The following is a 23,287-nucleotide window of genomic DNA, read 5'->3' as shown; positions in this document are numbered from 1 at the left end:
TGGGGGGCAAGCTGAAGGAGACAGGAGCACAGGTGGTCTTCTCATCAATCCTTCCAGTGAACAGGCATGGAAGACACCATGGGACCTGCATCTGGGATGTCAACTTGTGGCTTCAGGGGAAAGGGACCTAAAGGTGGGGGTCAACTACAGGCCACCTAACCAGGGAGACCAGGAATTCTCAGGTCAGCTTGTGGAGGCAGTTAAGTCAAGGGATGTGGTCATCATGGGTGACCTAAACTACCCGGATCTCTGCTGGGAAGAGCAGTCAGCCAGATCTGGCCACTGACATAGGTTCCTAGCCAAGTTACAGGACCTCCACCTAACCCAGGAGGTGCACAGTCCCACCAGGAGAAATGCCTTGTTGGACCTGGTTCTTGCCACAGGCGATGACCTGGTGAGGGGACTGTGGGTACTCGACCACCTGGCTGATAGCGACCATTGGAATTTACCATCCAGCGCAAGGTGTCAAAGGCCTGCAGCAAGGCAGCATCCCTGGACTTCAGGAGGGTGCATTTCAATGAGGTAAGGAGACTAGCTGGGGAGGCACTGAGGTCCTGGAGGGAAGGGGCATTGGGAGTCCAAGAAGAGTGGTTGTTCTTTAAGGAGACCATCCTCCAAGCCCAAAGTGTGACAAGCCCCATGCGGAATAAAGAGGGCAAGAGTGCTCAAAAGCCCCCATGGCTCATCAAAAGCATCCACAAATGCCTCAAAGCCAAAAAGGTGGTGTACACCCAATGGAAGGGAGGGGCCATCACCAAGAAGGATTATATATCATTGGCTCAAGATTGTAGGGGGGCTATTAGGAAGGCTAAGGCAGAGATGGAACCAGAACTAGCAACCGGATTCAAAGACAAGAATTCCTTTTAAATACATAGTGGGTAAAAAGAAGGTACCAAATAAGGTGGGGCCTCTGCAGGACAAGCTTGGTAATTTGGTGGTAGCACCAGATGACAAAGCTAATCTCTTTTAACAGATTCTTTGCTTCCATTTTCTGAGCAGAAACAGGGACATCCCCCACACTGGGAATCTGGACAGACCCAAGGGAGGCACAGCCAGGCCCAGGGTCTGCGAGGACCTAGTCAGGGAACTTCTGGAGGAACTAGATGTGTTCAAATCAGCAGGTCCTGATGATCTCCACCCAAGAGTGCTTAGGGAACTGGCAGAGGTCATTGCAGGACCCCTGGCACAGCTTTACAAGCACTCGTGGTGCTCTGGTGAGGTGCCTGATGACTGGAAAAGGGCGAATTAAGTCCCCATTTTCTAAAAAGGGAGGAAAGAGGACCCAGGAGACTATAAGCCTGTTAGTCTTATCTTGGTTCTTGGGAAGCTCTTTGAAAAAATTATCCAGGAGCACATCTACAAGGGGCCATCAGGGGAGTTTATGCTTAGGGGCAATCAACATGGGTTCATTAGAGGCAGGTCCTGTCAGACCAATCTGGTGGCCTTCTATGACCAGGTCACAAAAGCCTTGGACGCAGGTGTCGCGGTGGACGTAGTCTTCCTGGACTTTAGGAAGGCCTTTGACACTGTCTCTCATCCCATCCTCATTAAAAAAAAAACAGGCGTCTGTGGTGTCAGCACCTACAAAGTCAGATGGGTCGCAAATGGGCTGGAGGGCTGCACCCAGACAGTGGTGGTGGATGGGTCATTTTTGACCTGGAGAGATGTGGGCAGTGGGGTTCCCCAGGGCTTGGTCCTCAGGCCTGCACTGTTCAATACCTTCATTGGTGATTTGGAAGAGGGAGTAAAAGCACCTTGTTCAAGTCTGCAAATGACACTAAGATGTGGGGAGAAGTGAGCACGCTAGAAGAGAGGGACAGGCTATACAACTAGATCTTGACAGGTTACAGAGGTGGGCGGATGAGAACAGGATGGGTTTCAATATGGACAAGTGCAAGGTGTTGAACCAGGGGAGGAAGAACCAACAGCATACGTACAGGCTGGGGAACTCCCTTCTTGTCAGCACAGACGCAGAGAAGGATCTTGGAATCGCTATTAATTCCAAAATGAACATGGGCCGATAGTGTTGGGATGTGATCAGGAAAGCTAACCACACTTTGTTATGCATCCACAGATGCATCACGAGCAGGTCCAAGCAGGTGATCCTTCCCCTCTATGCAACATTGGTCAGGCCACAGTTGGAGTATTGCATCCAGTTCTGGGAACTTCAGGAGGGATGTGGACAACATGGAGAAGGTCCAGAGGAGGGCCACTCACATGATTAGGGGACAGCAGGGCAGGCCCTACGAGGAGAGGCTGTGGGACCTGAACCTGTTTAGCCTCCACAAAAGAAGGCTGAGAGGAGATCTGGTGGCCACCTATAAACTTTACAAGGGGGACCAGCAGGCAGTGGGAGAGTCCCTGTTCCCCCGAGCACTACTGAGGGTAACAAGGAACAATGGCCATAAGCTGACAGACAGCAGATTCAGGCTAGATATCAGGAAGCACTACTTCACTGTCAGGGTGGCTAGGATCTGGAACCAACTTCCAAGGGAAGTGCTGCTCGCCCCTAACCTGGGAGTCTTCAAAAGGAAGCTAGACAGCCACCTAATGACCCCAGCATCCTTTCCTGTCCATGGCAGGTAGTCAGACTAGATGATCTGCTTAGGTCCCTTCCAACCCTACCTACTATAAAACTATACTTTGTCAACCTCCTAGATACTGGAAGTCACAGACTCAGTGTATACATTGGATATATGACACACTACAACCTGCCGGACATCTGACTCCACAGGTACCTCTCCACTTTTACTTGTACTGCTACATCCTCCTTCCCCTGAACCCTGCCCGCCCCCCCCCCCCCCTTGCAGCCTGTCCCTCACCTCGTGATGCCTCCATTTCCATTTTCACTGACTGGCTTTCTTGGCTGCATTGCATACCAGCCTCTGTCTTCTTTACTATTCCTTCCATCCAGGAGCAGCACACCCACACAACAACTGCAGGTACTTCCTCAACCTGACAAAGGGGTTTTCAACCCAAAAGTTTGCTAAGATATATTTCTCTAACTATTCAGTTGGTCTACTAAAAGACACCAGATTGACCCAAAGAACCTTGTCTGCCAGTGTCATGTCCCTAGACGAACACGGCTACAACCTACACCCCTAGAACCTGTTCCCAGTCAGCTGACCAGAAGGACGCAGAGCCCTGAGCACATCTAAGCCCCAGGGCTCGGGCTGGCAGGGAGAGCTCTCTGGCAGCTGCTGGAGAAGAAGCTCCTGCAGGAGAGGAAAGAAAGGCTCTTTCACAGTTTGGCTGCCTGAGATGCTAGTGCTACTGTGCTGCTTACTTACCTGTTGTCATTTGAAGTGGTAGCCCAGACTGAGGCTGTAGGGGAGGAGGAGACCTCATTGGGGCACAATACCGTGTCATGTAGAAGCCCCAACACCAGTGAGGGCATGCCTTAACACACACACACAAAGTCACAAATGTCACAAGTTTTGCTTGTCAACAGCTTGAGGTGCAGTTTCCCAGAAACCCCTCCACCTAGCTCCTTTAAACCTGGCAGGCTTCATGGCCTCAGAAGGGGCTACCATGCCTGCTGTTTTCATCCGGCTGTGCTATAACACACACACGACAGGAGTTTTGTTTGTCAGCAGCTTGAAGCGGAGTTTCCCAGAAACCCCTGGACCTATCTCCTTGAAACTTGACACTCATTGTGGCCTTATCAGGAGCTACCCTCCCTTCTGTTTTCATTCAAATGAGGCAGGAAATGACAAAGTTATAGGCAGTTTTGTGATTCCCCATTATAGCCTATGGGTGAAACATCAACACAAGGTCAAAACAGCTAAACAGTTTTGACGAAACAGAACAGTGTTTCAAAATGAAACGAAATGTCAAAATGAAACACTGTCCCTTTGAAACAGCAGAACAGAAGTCAAAACAAAATGGTGATGTTTTGCACAGCCCTACCAAATATGCCCCATTCTGTACGCGTGCAGTTGCTTTCTCCTTCCACGATGTAGCACTTTTCTATACTGAGTGCCACCATGCTCCATGTTCATTTCAGACCCTCTTTCCAACTTCTCAAGATAAATTTGAATTCTGATCCTGTCTTCCCAAGTGCTTTCTGAATCTGCCCCCCACCCTCTAGCTTGGTATCATCCACAGGTTTTAGCAGTGTTTTCTCTATCCCATCATCTATGTCATTAATAAAAATACTGACCAGAGCTGGGTCCAGAATAGATCCCTGCAGAAGCCCATTTAAGATGCCCTCCTAGTTTGACTATAAGCAATTGACAACTACTCTGATAGGAATTTTTCAAGTAGCATTTCACCCAGCAGATGGTTAATACATCTAAATCATGCTTCCTTAGCTTCCTTATGAGGATGCCATATGTGACAGTGTTAAAAGCTTTACTAAAGTCAAGATATATTACATATATTACTACCCGCTTTTCCATTTAGATGGTGTAAATGCTCTAAAAGGAGATTAGATTGGATTGTAGTAATTATTTTTTCTGCAAATTTTTAATTATTATATATGTTTTAAGAGTTAAGAAATCAAATTATTTCTAAGAATAGTTGATTAGAATCCCTAACATAAGTCTGATTAAGGCATAACATGTAGTCATAAGAAATGCAAATACAATCCAAGATTATGTCACAGGAGGTACTTCCAGGAGAGAGATGCACTAGCCCAGGGCACGAATAAGACTTCTCTGGAATACTGTGCACAATTCTGGTCATGTATAATTTAAAAAGAGCTTTAAGATGCTGAGGCTGCATGCTCCAGGAACATGGTTGTCATGGGTGACTTTAATTACCCGGATATCTCGTGGGAGGAACACTCAGCAAAATCTGAGCGGTCACAAAGCTTCCTATCCTGCGTGGATGACCTCCACCTGACTCAAGAACTCTACAGGCCAATGAGAAGTAAAGCGCTGCTCGACCTGGTACTGGCTACTGGGGATGACCTAATCAGTGACCTAGTGATCGATGGGAAGCTGGGTGACAGTGACCATGAGCTGATCACCTTCACCATCCATAGTTACATAGTTTCTAGGGTCAGAAGGGACGTGAGTAGATCATCTAGTCCGCCCCTCTGCCATGGCAGGAAAGAGTACTGGGGTCATATGACCCCAGCAAGGTGTACATCTAACCTCCTCTTAAAGACCCCCAGGGTAGGAGCCTGCACCACTTCTCTTGGAAGTTGGTTCCAGATCCTAGCCGCCCTGACCATGAATAGTGTCTCCTGATATCTAGCCTAAATTTACCCTCTGCCAGCTTGTGACCGTTATTCCTGGTCACTCCTGGTAGTGCTCGGGGGAACGGGTACTCCCCCAATGCCTGCTGGTCCCCCCTGACTAGTTTGTAACAGGCCACTAGATCCCCCCCTCAGCCTTCTCTTGTGGAGGCTAAACAGGTTCAGGTCCCGCAGCCTGTCCTCATAGGGCCTGCCCTGCTGTCCCCTGATCATACGAGTGGCCCTCCTCTAGACCCTCTCCATGTTGTCCACATCCCTCTTGAAGTGTGGCATCCAGAACTGGATGCAGTACTCCAGCTGCGGCCTGTCCAGTGCCGCATAGAGGGGGAGGATCACCTCCTTGGACCCGCTCGAGATGCATCTGTGGATGCATGACAAGGTACGGTTGGCCTTCCTGACTGCCTCCCCACACTGCCGGCCCATGTTCATCTTGGAGTCAATGATGACTCCAAGATCCTTTTCCACCTCTGACAAGAGGGGAGTTCCCCAACCTGTAGGTATGGTGCCAGTTGTCCTTCCCCAGGTCCATCACTTTGCACTTGTCGGTGTTGAATCCCATCCTATTCTCATTCTCCCACCCTTGTAACCTGTCTAGGTCTGAGTGCAGCCTATTCCTCCCTTCTAGCGTGCCCGCATCCCCCCACATCTTAGTGTCATCCACCGTAAAGCTGGCAAGTCAGTCAGCAACACAGAAATCCTTGACTTCAGGAAAGCCAACTCTGACAAGCTCAGGAGGCTTGTCAGTGAGGGCCTAAGGGACCATGACCCCAGGGAGAGGGGAGTTCAGGATGAGTAGTTGCTCCTCAAGGGCACGATTCTCAATGCACAAGCTAAGTCTATTCCACCTCGGAGGAAAGGCAGCAAGAGGGTACAGCAGCCCCCCTGGCTCTCCAGGGACCTAGCAGACCTCCTGAGGCTAAAAAGAAAGGCCTACAAAGGATGGAGGACAGGATTCACCTCCAACGAGGAATATTCTGCACTGGTCCCGTCCTGCAGGGAGCAAACCAGGAAAGCCAAAGATGCAACTGAACTCCAACTAGCTTCAAGCATCAAGGATAATAAAAAGTCCCTTTTCATGTATGTGGGGAGCTGGAGTAAAAGCAAGGGCAACATTGGGCCCTTGCTGAACCAGATGGGACAACTGACAACTGACGCCCAGGAAAAAGCCAACCTATTAAATGGGTACTGCGTCCAGTTTGGGGCTCCACAATTCAAAAAGGATGTGGAGAAGCTTGACAGAGTCCAGAGAAGAGCCACGCACATGATCAGAGGTCAGGAAAACAGACCTTACGATGACAGGCTGAGAGCTATGGGGCTCAGAGGTGATCTGATGGCCAGCTATAAGTTTATCGGGGTGACTACCAGGATCTGGGGTCGAATGGTTATAAACTCCTGCAAGACCATTTCAGGCTGAACATAAGGAAGAATTTCTTTACTGTCCAAGCCCTCAAGGTCTGGAACAGCCTGCCATCAGATGTGGTTCAAGCACTGACATTGAATACCTTCAAGAGTAACTTGAATGCTTATCTTGCTGGGATCCTATGACCCCAGCTGACTTCCTGCCCTTCGAGCAGGGGGCTGGACTCGATGATCTTCTGAGGTCCCTTCCAGCCCTAACATCTATGACATCTATGAAATCTATGAAATTTAAGCAAGAGCTAGAATCATAGAAAAAAGGGTAGGAAGGGACCTCAAGAGGTTATCTCAGTAAGATCATCCCTGTTTAAACTATTCTAATAAAGTGCTTGTCTAATGTTCCCTTAAAAAAATTTCAAGGATAGAGATTCCACTAGCTCTTGAAAGGTAACCCATTCTAATGTCTAACAACCCTCACACTTATTTCTAATATCCTACCTAAATTCCTTTTGTTGTAGGTTAAGACCATTGTTTCTCATTCTGTTGTTTCTCATTCTGAACAAGAACAGCCTAACCACCATTCTTCTTGTCAAATCCTCTCTGTGTTCTTTTCCAGATGCAATAATCCTAGTTCTTCCAACCTTTTTCTGTAAGTCATATTTTCTAGACCTCTAGTCATTGTTGCTGCTCTCCACTGGACTCTTTCTAATTTGCCTGTGCCTATCTTGAAGTGTGGTACCCAGAACTGGAGACAGTATTCCAGGTGAGGCTTCACAGTTCTAAAAAGAGAAGAATAACTTCCTTTGAGTTGCAGGTAACAGCCCTGTTAACATAACCCAGTATGCAATTAACCTTTCTGGAATACAGGGCCAGCACCAGCCTCTTCCTGGTGGAGGGGCTGAGACGGGCTAGACAGAAAATTGGGGGGCCTGCACAGACAAGTCTTAGGTACATGGGGTGGGTGGCAGTGGCCTGGGGGGAGGCAGAGGACTTGGAGAGGGGCAGTTCTGGGAGGGGTGGCTATGAGGAGGCTAGGTGAATTTTGGGGTGGCTATCGCCCCCAAGTGCCTCCCCCCAGTGCCACGCCTGCTGGAATAAGAACACAGTGCTAGATTATATTCAGTTTCTGATCCACTATAAGCCCCAAGTCCCTTTCTGTAGTGCTTCAGTGTAGCTAGTAATTCCCCATCTATATCTGGGCATGTAATTGTTCTATCCTAGATGTAGGCAAGCCTTTACTGAATTTAATTTGATTAATTTCATACCATCTTTACATGATCATTTTGAATCCTAATCCTAATCCTGTTCAAGTAGCCACCAAAGCTACAGAAAACCATCAGCAACTCTAACACAGGTTGTCCAATCCTAAGAGATGCAGAAAAAGGCATCTCATTCTGGGATAAAAATAATGCTTAAAGCAGATTGCATCAATTATACAATGCACCTGGGCAGTTTTCTTTATGATATTCCTGAAAGGGGGTGACAGGGCGGGGTAGCAATCGAAACATTCGCATTCCATATGTAGACTTTTCTGGTTTTAATTCATTCATTAGTTGTTATATGTGGCACTGTCACTTTAAATGCTATAACTTTGTGTGCCTCCCAAAGCACCCTCTTTGCTTTCAATTTGAGTCCCTATTCAGAACAATGAAGTCACCAGCCCTGTTAGCTCTGTTATGTTCTCTCTTTCTCTCTCTGTTAGTGCAACCACCACTGCTGTGGATTTACAGAAATACCTTTTTTTTTTTTTTTTTTTTTTTTACAAGGATGGGACCTTCATTTGTGTTAGTGCCTGGAGTCATAGCTTAAATGATCCAGACCAGGAAGAAAATACTTTTTTATTATTGTACACATACCAGAAACTTCATAGAAGGACCCAGTTAGATTCACAGCTGCTGCTCAAATCACAGCAGAAAAGCTGGCAAGAGAAATCAGGGTAGCTAACTGATATCAAGCAAGGTGTATGTAGTATGATGACTATGGAAGTCCAAGAGAGGAAAGCATAGGAGGGAAAAACAGCCATTTTGTTTTCCAGGCAAGGGTAAAAGAGAGTTTGCAGCTGGCAGTGAAGGCACGCTGCAAGCAAGTGAAGCTCAACTGTGGACAGCCCTAAATAAAAGTGGTTACTCATAGTAAATATTATGAATGTGATGAAGAAAAAGAGACTTGGGTAATGTATATTAAATGTTTTAAACAGTTTGCAGCCTGCAACTCTTGTTCCAGAAAGACAGCAAGTTGCAGCCTGGCTGATAGTGATGGGTTCCAGTGCATATGGCCTAATACAGACCCTCTGATTTCCAAATTTGCCCATACAGGCCACTGATGCAGAAATGACACAACAACAAGAATATTTTCCCCCTACACCACCAATGATAGCAAAATGCTACTGATTCCAGGAGCCAGGAACACAGTTTGGCACTGATAGTGGAACAAGATCAAGTCAATTGGGAAGGCACCTCAAAGCCTTAAATATTGGAGAGACTAGCAAGATTCTGGACTGCATGTCAGCAAATTAAGACACCCAGGCCCAACTTTTCTATGTCCTTGGCCATGGCCCCAGACTCCATGGGCACGTGTATATTCATATGGACTGTACAGGGCTAGTGGAAGGCCATATGTTTTTAGTACTAGTCGATGAATACTCTAAGCAGCCAAAACTTTTCAAAATGTTTGCTTATAAGGCTACCCAGACTATTAAACCCCTTTATACCTTATTAAGTCCCTTTGGACTACCATTGCAGTTGATAAGGAATAATGGACCTCCGTTCTGTTTGGGGGGAATTTTGGAAGATTCTAGGTTCCACTAGAATCCAAAATAGATGCACTGTTCTTTATTATCCTGCTATACTTTAGTATCCTGCTATGCTCGGACTATCTGAATGCTTTATAGAAAATCTCAAGCATGCTTTACAAGCCAATCAGCCTACCATAAGTTTTCAACACAAATTGAATAACTTCTTACCCATTGATTGGAACACATGCCATACTAGCCACTATGCAGGAGTCACCTGCTGCTCTTCTCTTGAAAAAAACAAACAAACATTGTGGAGTTATTTCAACCTTTTATGCCCTGTTGTTACCATGGAGGTACTCAAATCCCAAGGAAGACAAATTGATAACATTGTTTTGCCATTGATTATTTCAAGTGCTTGGTCTGATCTCATAATTACACGGGTGGTATAAAATTCACGGGGCCTTTTACATGTATGATGCAACTCTCTAATGGTACTTCATGAAAGTGACAGAGACCACTCAGCCACAATGTATACAGGAGTCTGAGCTCCTTCTGGATATCCTGTTTCCCCAGTTCATTTGCACTGACATGTAGTACAGTTTCTTTAAATCCTGTAAGTTTGTGTGCCTCCCCTTTGTTTTCACTTTGGGTCCCTGTTCAGAACAGTAAAGGCATGGTCCCTGTTTGCTACATTGTGTTCCCTCTCCTCTGTGTTGGTGTAACCCCTACGGCTGTGGAGTCAGAAAGATATAACAATTGGTCTTAAGCAAAAGATTCTGCCTGTAAACTTACTGTGTGCATTCATACTTCCTTGTGTTATATTCTGTAAGGGCTCTTGAACTGTTCTTGAGTCATGAATGCTCCTAAGTGATATTCATGGCAGTGGAATCCCTGCTAGGTCTAATTTTACTCAGTAAAAGTTAAGTCAGAGTTCTCTCACGACAGAGACAATTCCTTACTAAACAGTAGACTAAAAATATGTATTTTGAAGATTGGAACCATGTGCTCATGAGTTTTTTTCTGCTCCTTCACTTTGTAATCCTTTTGTTCTGCAAACTGAATTCATTCAATGGTGGTAGAGAGAATCTTAGTAAATCAGTTAAAAATGGATTAAATTCTTTAACACATTATTACAAGGCTGCCTCAATAAGGCCTTAGGTTACCAAAAAGGATATGTACTGTAAATATGGCACTAAAACCAGCTGCATTACATTTACACAAAAAGAAAACATACTGGATTGTTTAGAATGAGAGACATAATATAGTGGCAATTGCTTTTCCCTATACTTTGGAATTAAGAATTTGAAATACTGTGCTTGGAGTCCCATAAAGCTTGGTATGCCTTGGGAACAGCACTCCTAGCTTAATTTAGGCCAGGCTTCATTTCACTTTGAAGGAACCAAATGAGACTTTAATGGTTTCAGGAGCTGCTAGGTAGCTGTGGATGGAGCACATCTGAAGTGGTCAAGGCTGCAAAGTTTCAGCCCATAGTTAGTGTGAAATATATATTTGGGAGGTTAACTGTATACATTTTTGTCACTATCTCCTGCTACCCATACAAACTACTTTTTCCCCTGACCAATCATCCATTACCCCTTAACCTTTTCAGAATCACAAGGACTTTCTTACAATAATAAATGTAAGTGAAACATGCAGAAGGATGATTCATTTCACTTACGAGCATTCATGACTCATGAAAAGTTCAAGAGCCCTTACAGAATATAACACAAGGAAGTTTGAATACAAACAATAAATTTCATTAGGAACTTTGGGGAGTTACAAGATGTTTTAAATAGATTGCTTTTGTTTTCTTTTTCCAGAAAAATAAGTTGGTGGTTTCTTTCAATTTCTTAAGTAGGGCAGCTCTAGACAGCGTTTTGCACAGCTACGTAGCTCAGAGCTTTCTGTCAGGAAGTTCTGCAAAATTGTCCTTATTTTAAATGGTGCTAAGCAACCCAGTCATACCAAGGCCACAACTACCTAGCAGCTCCTGAAACCTAATCAATTTGAAGGCTTAGAATTGGCAGTGACCCAGACTGAAGACTTCATGTATTTGTTGGCTCCTGTATAATTTGTATGAGAAAAACATTTTGATACAACTGGCATCTAGATTTTAATCTCTTGAAAGACTAAGGAAACAAGTTTCTAACTGCAGTTAGGGACATGTGTGTCTTCTGGAAGATGTAAAACTCCATCTAGATTCAGGTACAAATATTATAGATTGGATTAACTTCATTCCCAGCCAGATCCAAGGTGGGGATGTAAAGAGGATAGAATACAACTGTCAAGAAGGGTAGTTTACTATCCGACATTCCTGTGAATAGTTAAGGGTACCTTTACAGTGTAATTCAGAAGAATGATTGTAGTTTGTATAAATATGCCCAAGCTAGTTTAAGCATGGATAGCTGTGAGGCTAAAAGAACCCCAGGTTTTACACTGGCTCCAAAATACCTGTGAGCCTGGCAGCATGCAGCTCAGTGCAGGCTCTGCAGCCTGGTGTCTTTGTAGCCACCAGGAACAAGAAAGAACTTGAAGAATTGTGCCTTAAGTATTTTGTAAATGAAGTTATAAGAATTCTCACACATCACTTGGGGTGCACACACATAAGGCATCAATAAAACAGAACTAAGCCTCCAGCTTAACCAGACCTCCAGCAAAATCTCTACCATTTCTAAGCATATCTGTCAGAGCAGTATTTAGAAAATGTGTCCATGCTGGGTTTTTTCAAGAGTAATTTCAAAGGAGAGTTTAGACATGCACTTCCTTAACTGACTGGATCTATAGACTAAAAAACGACCTTGAAAACCTGGAATAATAGTGCTTACTTGCCTAAGCAGACCCACCCATGATTGTGTGCTTTAATTTTTCAACAAGATGTGGAGGTAGGGCCTGAGGAAACCCATAAAAATGTTTGGTTTGGCTTTCTGGCACTTTTCCCCAGCTAGAATGCATGAAAAGCACTGAGGATGCAAGATCCGGTTGAATTTCCATTGAGCTACTGACTCAGACACCACAGAACATTCTGTACATCCCGAAGTGTAGGATCATGTTGCCTAGCTCACCCTGGGGACAGCAAGCAGCAGCAGGTCATCAATTGGGAACTGGAAAGCTGCCATTTTTTAATTAGTTACTCTGTGCTCTTTAGTAATCCTGTTTAAAAGCCTACAGAGCTCACAGGTCAAATTTTCAGTGGTAGCCAAGCTACATTTTTAATTATGTATTTAATCAGCTGTAAATATCATACATCCCTTATCATTAGGCTACAGGAGTAAAAAATGGATAGGTTTTACATTTCATAATCTTAAATCATCGACCAACTCAGCATCAAACTCTCTCTACTGAATATGTACCCGCTAATTATAACAGAGATGACTACAATCTTTAAATTGGAAAAGCACAGGCTCGGGGTGATCTGATGGCCACCTATAAGTTTATCAAGGGTGTTCACAAGGATCTGGGGGAACGATTGTACACCAGAGCACCCCAAGGGATGACAAGGTTGAACACTTATAAACTCCTCCAAGACCATTTCTAGCTGGACATAAGGAAGGACTTCTTCACTGACCGAGTCCCCAAGGTCTGGAACAGCCTGCCATCAGAGGTGGTTCAAGCACCTACACTGAACACCTTCAAGAGAAATTTGGATGTTTATCTTGCTGGGATCCTATGACCCCAGCTGACTTCCTGCCCCAGGGCAGGGGGCTAGACTCGATGATCTCCTGAGGTCCCTTCCAGCCCTAATGTCTATGAAATCTATTAAATTGATGAACTAATCGTGTTTCTCTCATATTCCAAGTATACAAAACATTTTAGAAAATATAGGATGCTTGCTCATTTTACATATATATTTGTACATAAACCCGTCAGTTTCAGTAAGTCCAGTTCCAGTGATCCCAGCACTACTGATTTGTGAAAGTTGTTATACAGAGTACATGCAAGCAAGGTAAAGAGTTGTTTTTAAATAAATCCAGCAATATTTCACAAAAAGCATTCATCTTTATCCTTATTTTACAATTGCAAAACTGAAATAAAGTAACTGAGTGACTTACTCCAAGCGACATGCACTGAAGAGTCCATGGTGCATTAACACCAGAATTTGGTATAAATCCCAGGACTGACTTGATTACCAGGTTGATCCAGGGCAAGCAAATTTTATCTTCATCCAAGGCTGAATTTTGTGCAAGATATTCATCATGGTTGGTCCCATCCATACATCTGCCATTGTGGTACCCATCTCCTTGACCTGGGTTCCAATTAAGAGTATGCCTCCTACTGCTTAATTAAAAATAAAATTGCAAAAGATAGGCCCAACATTAGCAAATCAGTAGGAGTCTTTTGTAAATACACTGCAATATATTTTGTAACACAATATAGCTCAAGTAATGTAAATCCTCACTATAGGTCTCTGCTATTAAATCATTGCTAAGAAATGGGAAGAGTCTGCCAAGCTTTTGTGCAAATTATGAAGTGTGTGGATTTGCAAGATTCTGTTGTATTGACAAAAGTAAACTCTTCTTGAAATAGACTCGATTTAGATGGTTGATTCCTTTAGGGAAAGGAGTATTTACCTTGCAGGCGTCATCCATTTGGACAGGAAATTAACTGTTCAGCCAGTGATCTTTTTCACAACACCTCTTGAAATGATTTTTTGTATGGAATGTTAGAGCTACTCTCACTAACTCTGCAAGCACACCCCCAAAAATAAGTTTACAATGCTTGACATTGTTACAACAAAACTCCTTATATTCCAGGAGGTGCAGTGAAATGCATATAACAAGAGTAGGACTCATTTTTTAAATCTGGCATTTTGTCAGAATTCAAGTCTTGCAAAACATTGTAGAGCTGCCTAAAGGTTTTGGCAAGACTGGGGTTTAAACCTTGCCCCAAACAGGCAGCCAGCCAGCCAGACTTTCAAGAACGAAATTCTTGAAAGGAATTCAAATCAAGTCTCCCAATGTCTTAATCTACTGCCTTAGCCATCCCTTCTCTCCAAAGGAATTTCTCCTAACTGAATATTTTGAGGTGCTCTGTTCTTGCAGGTCCACATAGTCTCTTTTAATACTCCTCATTTTGTATTTGTAATGCTGGACACTCCCCCCCGCCCAATCAGTTGGAGTGAATATACCTAGAATCCCTAAATCTAGGTATAATTATCCTCATCTAAGGTTGAACTTTGTGGAAGATATTTATCATATTTGGTTCCTTTCACACATCTGCCATTGGTACCTAACTAAAAGGAGCCTGAGCTAAAGTCTTGCTCCATGGACTCCAAGGAGAACTAGCTACTGGTCACTTCAATGGGCTGGCTAGGACTTTCCCACCCAAAAGACTTCCTGCTGACCAGCTCTTCCTCTGGGCCAAGGTGGGGGTTGTCTTGCCAAAGGACCTCATCTGAGTCAACCTGCTCTTTGGTGGACAGAGAGGGACCTTCTTCTCCATGTCAGCCTCAAAGTCTATACTTCTTCCTGCCAAGGGTGACTTTTCTTCATCATAGTTTGATTTCAGCCTGCCCTAGGAGGGAGTTCCCTGCTAACAATGTCCTCAGGCTAGGCTGCTTTGGTCTCTCTCATTCCTGCTGTGATTCTCTACCCCATAAAAGCCAGAAGACACCATGAGTCCAAGATGGACCCAAAAGTTCCATCGTAGAGTGGCCAGGTGTACCCCATCAGGACAGAAGGGAGGTTCCTGTGCTCTAATCTCTCAGCCTCATTTTCCTCTTAAGGTTCCCCAGACTACCTCTGGCCCTTTCTGTAGTAGGTTAGCACAAGACCAAATCCCTGTCAGTCTTCAGGAGGATCTGTCCTATTCAAAGATGTACATCAGTAGGTGAAAGTTCTCCTTAGCCAGCAATTTTGGGACCCATTTAGTCAGGGGAGGGGGAGGGTGTGTTGAATTTGTCCCAGGGCTGGAATTGCAAGGGCCTAGGTTGGTAGTGTGTGTTAATGGCACCCAAATGTCTGTTCCACAATACTTCACACCATTTCCTTTCTCTGTTACCACCAGGATGGGGCAGCAGGAACAGAAATCAAACGGGCCACTATCCAGCTGCAGGACAAGACGTGTGGGTGTCATGGATGGAGGGTTTGCACTAAAGGATGTTGCACAAGCCAGGTCACTTCTGTGTTAGATGGTGGGTGGAGCAGACAGAATGCTTTGGCTCCAGGAAACAGAATGGGTTTGGCTCTCTTAGCTACTCAACTGCGAAAACTAGCTTCAGAGCCATGTATTTCCTACGGCTATCTTCTTGCCCACTAGCTAGAGCTCCTTTCCTAAAGCAAAGACCTGTGGGCATGCAAGTCTGATTAGGGCCCTCAGTTTTACTCTACAGGTTGATGCAAACATCTGTGAGGTCACAGCCCCCCAGCACAACAAAAGTTGGGGTTATGCCCAGACCCTCTGTGAGGTCAATCTGCCCCACCTCTATGCTACAAGGTTTAGCTGTACCAGTGCAGTATGCAAATCCCTACAGCTTGATTGGTTGTGCCTCCTGTTTGACAAAAACCGTAAGTTCCTTTGTCAAAAACTGAATAGCGTCCTCATCTCTGCACTCTTGTGGAGTGAGTAACTTGCAGTGTTAGCTGAATAAGGGCAAAAAAGTACATTTTCACATTTATCCCCCCACCAGTTGCTCTGGCTGCTCGGAAATCTCTCCATTCTAATTGATTACTAGGAGCCCCATACCCCTTCTCTAACTGCCTCCTTGACTAGGCATTTCCCTAGGTGCTTGCACCCCACATCCAAAAACCTGAATGTGGTAGACAGACAGGAAATCCCAGAGCAAACACCCTGGGGCCAGAGAATGTCAGAGAGGCCTGTGACAGAGCTGGTACTGAACACCAGCCCCAACCCTCATCCTGCTTGATAGCAGGATGTGTGCAGGGCTCAGAGATGCCCACAATGGAGGAGAACAAAGACCTTGCCCAGGGCCTTGTGTTGCAGGGCATATTAGTGGTACCCACATGGCCTTTCTACAATACTTTTTTTATTTGTTCTGAACCTGGAGCCCTTACAGAGCAGGGGGCTTCCTGACCCTACTTCAAGGGAGTGGACATACTCAAGCTGGATTGTACGCTGAGGGCCTGGACGCTGACTTCAACCAGCTCTGCCAAGTGCACTGTGTAATTCCATACAGAAGTTTTCTCCCAGTGAAGAACTGCTTTTCAAAATAGAGTCAAACTGGTCATGGAAAATTCTTATTGTGGTCTGTCTTTTGGTTTCTTTCTGATAAACATTTACAGTTGCTGTTTGGGATGGGAGAAGGAATGAACACACACACACACACACACACACACTCCTCCCCACATACCCATCCCTTTTCCTCCAAAGTCCTTCAAACATTAAAACAAAAACGTTTGAGGGGAGAGAGGGAGAGAATTCCTGTATCAAGGTAATTATAATATTCTAACAGGTCCAGTGTTTAGAAACCCCTCTCTTATTATTAACCATTAACAATCCACTGAGAAATTGGCAAAGATACTGCCTTCTGGATTAAACACCTTTGTGCTTTTGCTTTACTGTAACACAGGGGTTCCCAACCCTCAGACTGCAGTCTGGTACCAGTATGCTGGTCACTGCTGGTCTGCAGTTTGCTGGTCCACAGTCACCTCTGGTCCGCAGTTTGTCAGTCTGTGGTCACTTCCAGTCCACTGTCATCTCTGGTCTGCGGTTTGCCAGTCTGCAGCATAAAAAGGTTAGGAACCCCTGCTGTAACACACACACACACACACGGAGTAAGATGCTCTGCATCTTTAAGGACAATCAGAATATTATTTACTTAGTCAGAGTTCAAGTTAGAAAAATAAAGCTTGGCTTACTTTAACCAAGCTCCAGAAACAAAGGAAAACCTCCCTCACCAGATAAGCTCAGCTTTGACTCTAGTCCAAACAAAGCCTTTTCCCTGACTCTCACACCCAAGAGTCTCCCAACCCATTAGTGTTTTGGTGTGCTGCAGAACTATTTAATTACCAACAGCTGTCCTAGCTTCATTCAACACAATCAACTTAAGCACTTATATTTGGTATACTAAATGCAGGGCTGGTCCAACCATTAGGCAAACTAGGCAGTCACTTAAGGTGCCAAAATGTGGGGAGGCACCAAAATTATATGCAGAACAATATAACAGCCCTGGCTGGCTATGGCTCCACCTTGGTCTAAGACTTTTGGTTCCATAAGGGGAGAAAGACCTCTGAAAAGATGTCAGAGGTAAAAGTTTATTCTAGACTTCTTATTTTCCTCTATATTGGAATTGGTGGGGGCACCAGGGTACACAGTTCACCATGGGTGCCAATTACCCTTGGACCAGCCCTTCTTAAATGCGTCTCCTCTGGGAAGCAACTGGCTTTTACAGGTGGAAGGTTAACCCTCTCTCTACCAGCTTCCAAATGGTGCATAAAAGCTCCACCACAAATAACAAGCATGTTATAATAATGTTATGGCCATAATGGTCCAGGCATATGACAGAAGTGAGGCAATCTCTTTTACTGGAGTAACTTAGGAAGTTGGGGGAGAAAAGTGACAAGCTCTTGTATTTCAAGAACCCTTTTCAGGTCTAAGAGTTAGATGCAAGGATACTTAACTTTTAAGTCCTAATTGGGCTTAGACATTCATTCAATAAGCTCCAGGATGCAGTATTGCCAATGCCAACATGATTTCTGGCATTGTTCTTAAAGTCTATGCTTCGGGAATATGAAAACCTCAGCTCTTATATTTATATAAAAATATAAAGAAAAAAAAGTAGCTCTTCCTTTAATCATATAAGAACAACATAGAATTTGCTTAAGTAATACAACAAAAATTATGCAACATGTTTAAAACTGGGTTTGTGAGATGGGGTAATATCTTTCATTGGACCAACTTAGGTCAAGGTTTAGCAATGTTTTCTGGTGAGGTGGTAGAATGACCCAGCTCAAGTTGCAGGTTGGCAAACACTAGGACTTGGCCACTGTCATTGCTTCTCATAGATTTCATAGACATGCGGGCTGGAAGGGACCCCAGAGGATCATCGAGTCCAGCCCCCTGCCCCAGGGGCAGGGAGTCAGCAGGGATCATAGGATCCCAGCAAGATAAACATCCAAATGTGTCTTGAAAGCGTTTAAAGTGGGTGCTTGAACCGCCTCCAGCAGCAGTCTATTCCAAACCTTGGGGGCTCGGACAATGAAGAAGTTCTCTCTCATGTCCAGCGGCGGCGGAGTTTGTGACCATTCGATTTTGTCATCCCTTGGGGCACTCTGATGAACAGATGTTCCCCAGATCCTGATGAGCGCCCCTGATAAAATTATAGGTGGCCACCAGATCACCCCTGAGCCTGCGCTTTTCCAGGCTGAAGAGCCCCATGCCTCTCAGCCTCTCGTCATAAAGTCTGTTTCCCTGACCTCTGATCATGTGCGTGGCTCTCCTCAAGCTTCTCCACATCCTTTGTGAATTGTGGAGCCCAAAACTGGATGCAGTACTCCAGCTGCAGCCTCACAGCTACCCCATTACCCAACTACTTTCCAGTACAGCAAAAGCCCCCTTCTGCTGGAAACTGTGCTGCCCAACTGTAGTGTGTCATGAGCAAAACTCCCTCTTCCAGTGAAGCCCCTGGCATCCGACTGTGGCGTGGTGTGGGGAGAACCACCAGCTGTCAAATGCCACCAAAGCCTTGGCTCCATGGGCTGAATCCAAAGATTCCATGGGCTGGATCCAGCCTGCAAGCCTTAGGTTGCTGGCCCCTGACTTAGGCAGTTGAGAGAGATAACAGAGAGGATTTCAAGCTTCAAGCACCCTTCATCAGATCTAAATTCACTAGATACAGGAACACCTGCTCGACTGCAAGATCCTTATCTGCCTAGAGTTCTGTCTCTGCTTGTGTCTAAAATTGCTCCATCCACAGTGTTGCCAACTCTCATGATTTTTGGCATTGTTCTTAAAATATATGTTTTGGGAACGTAAAAAACTTAGCTCTTTCTTAAAATTGTAACACTAACCAATGCCAAAAATCATCTCTCCCAACTTCCTATAAGCTTATATATATATATAAAGAAAGAGCTAATTTTTTCACATTCCCATACTTTAAAGTGTATACTTTAAGTTGGACTTTAAGTTGGTCCAAAAAAGATATTATCCCATCTCACAAACCCTGTTTTAAGCATGTTGCATCCAAACGAAACATGAGATTAAAAAAAAAGCAAACAAAACACAAAACAACAATGAATAAATGATATAACCCCGAGCACACAAAGAATGAGACACAGCCTTCAGGAAGGTCCATCGGACCAGCTACAGAGCTGTGACTAGAGAAACATTGTAAAGACCAGATCTCACTTAAAGTTCATATGCCAAAGTAGCAGGTACGGAGTTGTGTAACTACAGTTTTTTGGCATACATACGAAGATTGGGATCCAGCATTGCCTATAGTAGTTTACTGAGCATGCTGAATATGGATGTGCTGCAGCTGGGCAGGTGCCAGGGGAATTCAAATTGCCCAGATATATGTGTAAGGCTGAACATGTCCCAAAATTTGCATCAATGAATAGCAAGATCCTCCCACCTTTTACCCAATGAGCAAACAGTTAGGGTACTTCTTCAGGGAGCAGAAGACTCATGATTCTAGGCTCCCCTCACCCACAAGAGGTTTGATCTTACATCTCCTATTTTCTAACAACGTTCTCCAAGCATCAGGCCACATGTTAGAAATTGCCCATGTTAGACAAACTTCTCTCCAGCCCCCAACTTGAAGCTGTAGTTTATATTTAATGTTCATCAGATAAACAGTACTGGAAAAGTTCTATCCCATCAGGAGCACAGGCCCAGACTAAAACCCAGGACTCTCATATATCCAGAAAAGTACCCATCTCATTGAGTCACAAACCCTTCTCTCTCATCTGACCCAGACCCCACAGTCTTTACCAGTGCTTGGCTACAGTTAGTGACTGCATGTGGGTGAACCAATTAAAGCTGAATCCAGGCAAGACAGAAAGATGACAGTAATTAGTAGACCTCATGACTTGGTGGGAATAGGAACACCTACCACCGATAGAATTCACTGCCCTTGTTGTTCAGGTTCACAGCCTTGGAGTCCTCCTAAATCCTTTGCTGCCTGGATCTTCAGGTGTTGGTGGTAGCTTGAAGCACCTTTTGCCAGCTCCATCTGGTAAGACAGCTATGACTAAGCTTTTTAACTAAAAGGTAAGACGGTCTTCCCTTCCTGGTATACTTGCAGGGCAACTCCAGTTTCCCAAAAGCAGAAACAGAATCTCAGGCTGTGTGCATATGCCAGAATCTGCGGTTCCATAGCCGTGAGCACACCACTTAGGCATGTGAAGGGTAAATAGGATTTGGGCATAAATGTGCAATATATAATTCAGATCTAGTGAAAAACACAGTGTTTTAGAGAGAGAACCAGCTCATAAGCCTGGCTTGCAAACCGTTTCTGCTTTTTTGTAACTGTTATCAGCTTTTTAAATATGTGTGGGGAGGAAAAAGTAAAAATATAGACAAAAATCACTTATTTAAATGGATGGAAACATTTGAAAGGGAACAACAGATAGGAGTACACAGATCCTTCTTGGCTCAGTGGGCATTTATAGACATGCTCTAGGAGGCAGGGATGCTTTAATTAGAGTGGCTCTGAGGGCACCTATACATGTGCAGAGAGGCCCCTCCAACATGCTGTAATTACAACACACTGGAGCAGACTCAGTTAATCAAGTCTGCTGAAGCGTGGTAATTACTGCGTTCCAGTAGACTCCAGCATCATGTATACCAGCATCCTTGCGCTGAAAAATGGCAGCGGGGGTACTTGAACTAAAGCTTGTTCAATGAACTTCAGTTAAAGCACCCCCACCACCATTTTTCAGCATGGGGATGCTGATCCATGTGATGCTGCAGGCACTTTAATTAAAGCAGCTCCAAGCGCCACTGTAATTAAAGAGTTCCCACACACACTTCCCAGAGCATGTTTATAAAAGTCCCAAGAGCTGCTCTAGTTAAAGTACCCTGAGTATCACGTGTATCAGCATCCCTGCCCTAAAAAATGGTGTCAAGGGTGCTTTAACTAAAGCTTGTTCAACTAGTATTAGTTAAAGTGCCTCTGCTGCTATTTTTCAGCTTGGGGATGCCAATAAACATGACGTTGGAGTCTACTGGGGCACAGTAATTACCACGCTTCAGCAAACTCGATTAATCAAGTCTGCTCAAATGCATTGTAATTATGTGTTGGAGCAGCCTGTCTGCATGTGTATAGGTGCCCCATAACTATTATTTCCTTTAAATTCAATTCCAGCAGGCCTTTTCTGACATACTAAAGCTGATCTGCTTAACTTCAGCCAGTGATATTTATTGTGGAACTTTTCTTGAAGGGCAAGCAATAAATTGGAACACTAAACAAAAGGTCTGTCAAAGAGTCAAATTTTAGCGTTTGCCAGAAAGGCCCCAGAACAGAAGACCACATTTAAGGCTGCAGCTGCAATGCTACCATCATATACTTTCTGCAGTGAGATTTCCACAGTGACTGCATACATTTTACACACATGTATATGCTTCTTAGTTATCCCACTATATAATTTCTACTAGAAATTGGGGAATTATTGCAAAATTTTTCTGTAGAAATATTCTTTTTTCTTTAAAACATTGTGCAGTATAACTTAGAGATGGCAAAAATCTTTTTTTCTACTTGGAAAAAAAAAACTGTGATGGCCCCTAACATGGTTATATCATTAAAATATATATTTCAGGTCTGTGACATTACAGCTGCAAAATACAGAGCTGGTTTCACTTCACAAGTATTTGCCCAAACATTTTCTTTCATTTTGATCCAAATAGTTTCACACCCACTGAGTTTTACTTCAAGTTTAAGGTTCTGGCTAACTAAAATTTCAACCAGCTCCACAGTTAATGTAAATTGGTATAGCTGCACAATGGAGAAAAACATTGGCTTCAGTGGAGCTAGGCTGATTTATACTAGAGGAGGATCTGACCCTGATCAAACTGAAACTCAGCTGAAATATCTGAGCTTCACCTGGTGTCTATTCACACCTCACATCATTCACATGCACTGAATTTTGCATGATTCTGATCCAAAGTCACATACTGGCCCATAATGCTTAAAATTGAGTTCAGGCTCATTCAGGAGTTCTACAACTAAGCAAATCTTTTATGAATATGGTCTGTGTTGCTAGTTTGTAACAAATCCCCACACCAGGTGACTTTTGTGTGGTCTGGTATTTCATTGTGAACATTTTGTGCTGCTCTAATGAAACATGAATTCGTAGACAACTCGGGGAAAAAGAGTTTTTTTCATCATTTGGCAGTGTGCACATTAAATGTGGCAAAAATATTTAATACTTAGTGTCAAAAATTTGAGACCGACCTCCTTATTGTACATCGAAATAAAAGTGGTCTGATTTTTCAGAGGTACTGAGTAACTAAACTTCCTATTGATCTCAGGATTTGTTCATTCTCAGCACATTTGAAAGTCCATACTTACACACTCACATAAAAGTGGATTGACTTTCAAATGTGCTCAATCCAATAAAGGATTTAGGTGCCAACAAGTTTGGCACCTGGATCCAATACCCTCAGCTTCCTGTACAGTACATGAGGAGAATTAGGCACCTCCAACAGAATAAAAATAGACGGTGTGCTGAGTATCCAGGTTAGAGATAATCAATAAGAAGCAGTGCTTACAGAATTGTGTCTTAATTCCAACCTCCCTCTGGAACATAAGGGCTCCTATATATGAGCAGGGAGCCTGTTCCAATGCACTGTAATTACAGCAAATTGGAGCAAACTAAATTAATCAGTTACCATGCTCCAGCAGACTCCAGTGTCATGTGTATCAGCATCACCTAGGACTGTGCAAAGCTTTGGTCCCGATTCAATTCAGTGGAGATTTGACCAGATTCAGTGACCAAATCTCCACATCCAAATTGAATCAGGAGACCCTTTAATCTCTCCAAATTGAATTGGAACCCTCCAAATAAATTCGGACATATTCGGAGATTCAGACATAGACA

At 44.1% G+C, this 23,287-nt stretch overlaps 1 long non-coding RNA gene across 1 annotated transcript in view; it reads right to left on the bottom strand.

Annotated features, from left to right (window-relative positions):
* Nucleotides 1-23,287, bottom strand: part of LOC149864827 (uncharacterized) — a 71,750-nt gene that overhangs the window by 29,292 nt on the left and 19,171 nt on the right. The window contains exons 2-3 of the long non-coding RNA XR_016442296.1: nucleotides 16,898-16,968; nucleotides 13,343-13,565 (exon numbers count right to left, since the gene is read on the bottom strand). This is a non-coding gene — a long non-coding RNA (uncharacterized LOC149864827). The remainder of the gene's footprint in view (nucleotides 1-13,342; nucleotides 13,566-16,897; nucleotides 16,969-23,287) is intronic.

This window comes from Crocodylus siamensis, chromosome 5 (genome assembly GCF_052110815.1).
Source record: "Crocodylus siamensis isolate JL-2025a chromosome 5, ASM5211081v1, whole genome shotgun sequence".
In the NCBI taxonomy this organism is placed as follows: domain Eukaryota; kingdom Metazoa; phylum Chordata; order Crocodylia; family Crocodylidae; genus Crocodylus; species Crocodylus siamensis.
This window is presented reverse-complemented; position numbering and strand designations above follow the sequence as displayed.